The 1,169-nt window shown below is 49.9% G+C and overlaps 1 pseudogene; it reads right to left on the bottom strand.

The window, feature by feature from the left end:
- Positions 1–774: 774 nt before the first annotated feature.
- LOC120097210 (small nucleolar RNA SNORA70) lies at positions 775–903 on the bottom strand (annotated as a pseudogene).
- Between the last annotated feature and the right edge of the window lie 266 nt (positions 904–1,169).

The raw sequence follows: 1,169 nt of genomic DNA, 5'->3' as shown, positions 1-1,169 counted from the left end.
ACTTGGTGTGTAAGAAAGCTTACCAGGGGAGGCCAGCGATAAGGGATTCACCTAGGAAATGGGAGTGGGCGAGACGGTTGTGGCAAGCACTCTACCTCTGAGCTGCAGTCCGGCCTTTTGTTTTTCTGGAGACAGATCCAGGCTGGCCTCAAACTCCCAACCCTCCTGCCTTAGCCTCTTGAGTGCTGAGAAGACAAGTCTGGAACCTGGAGGCTTAAAGCACCTTTGATCTTCCTGTGTTGCCCTTCAAAGACACAGTTTCTTTGACCTCAAAGAACTTGCTGTGTAGCTGAGGATGGTCTTGAACTCCTGGTTCTCCGAGCTCACCTCTCAAGTTCGGGGACCACCGGTGTGTGCCACACCTGGATTTAATGATGGGTTTATCCTTGCAGACTTGATGTGAGAGCTATTGCTGAACATGTTGGGTAGAATGTGGGAACTCTCCAACATAGTGTGTCCTCGGCGAGGCCCTCCACTTGTCTAGGGGAACTGAACGGGGCCATATTTGACTCAACAGCCATCAGGGACAAGCCACCTCTCAACTACCACCCCTTCAGATTCATCTGCATTAACTTTGGGTTTTGGAAGCTGCACTTCTTTGAGATATAGACATTCTGGTGGCCAGGGAACTTGGACATGGCTTTACTCAGGGCAGGGTCTCAATCACCCATTTCTTATTCTGCAACTTGGTGCAAATGGGTAGGATGACCTCGCCATTGTGAACCCTGGCCACTGTCTGGAGTTCAGGTATTAGGAAATGAAAATTCACCAGGAAACCGTACCCAAGATGTTTTTTGGGAAACGCATACAGGCAACAGGCTACATCCACTACCACTGAGTCCGCTCTCCACAGTCATTACCAGGCCCCTGAAGGAAGGGATCTGGTGCTTTAATTGGCTGTGGATGATGGAGAGGCCTAACAATTTGCTGTTGTTTTGCTTAGTTTAGGTGTGTGAGTGCTTTGCCTGTGTGTGCGCACGCCTGTGTGTGCTCACGGGGGTCAGAAGAAGGAATCAGATCCCCTGGAACCGGAGTCAAAATGGCTGTGTGTCACTACCGCCATGCGGGGTGTTGGGAGTATCTGGGGTACTGTGGAGAAGCAGTAAGGATTCTTAACTGCTGAGCAATCTCCCCTATTAAAGGGTTTTTGAGTTGTTTTTTAAGTGTGA

This window comes from Rattus norvegicus, chromosome 15 (assembly GCF_036323735.1).
Source record: "Rattus norvegicus strain BN/NHsdMcwi chromosome 15, GRCr8, whole genome shotgun sequence".
NCBI classification, from domain to species: Eukaryota; Metazoa; Chordata; class Mammalia; order Rodentia; family Muridae; genus Rattus; species Rattus norvegicus.
Note: the sequence above shows the minus strand (reverse complement) of the source record. Positions and strands in the feature narration are given on the sequence as shown.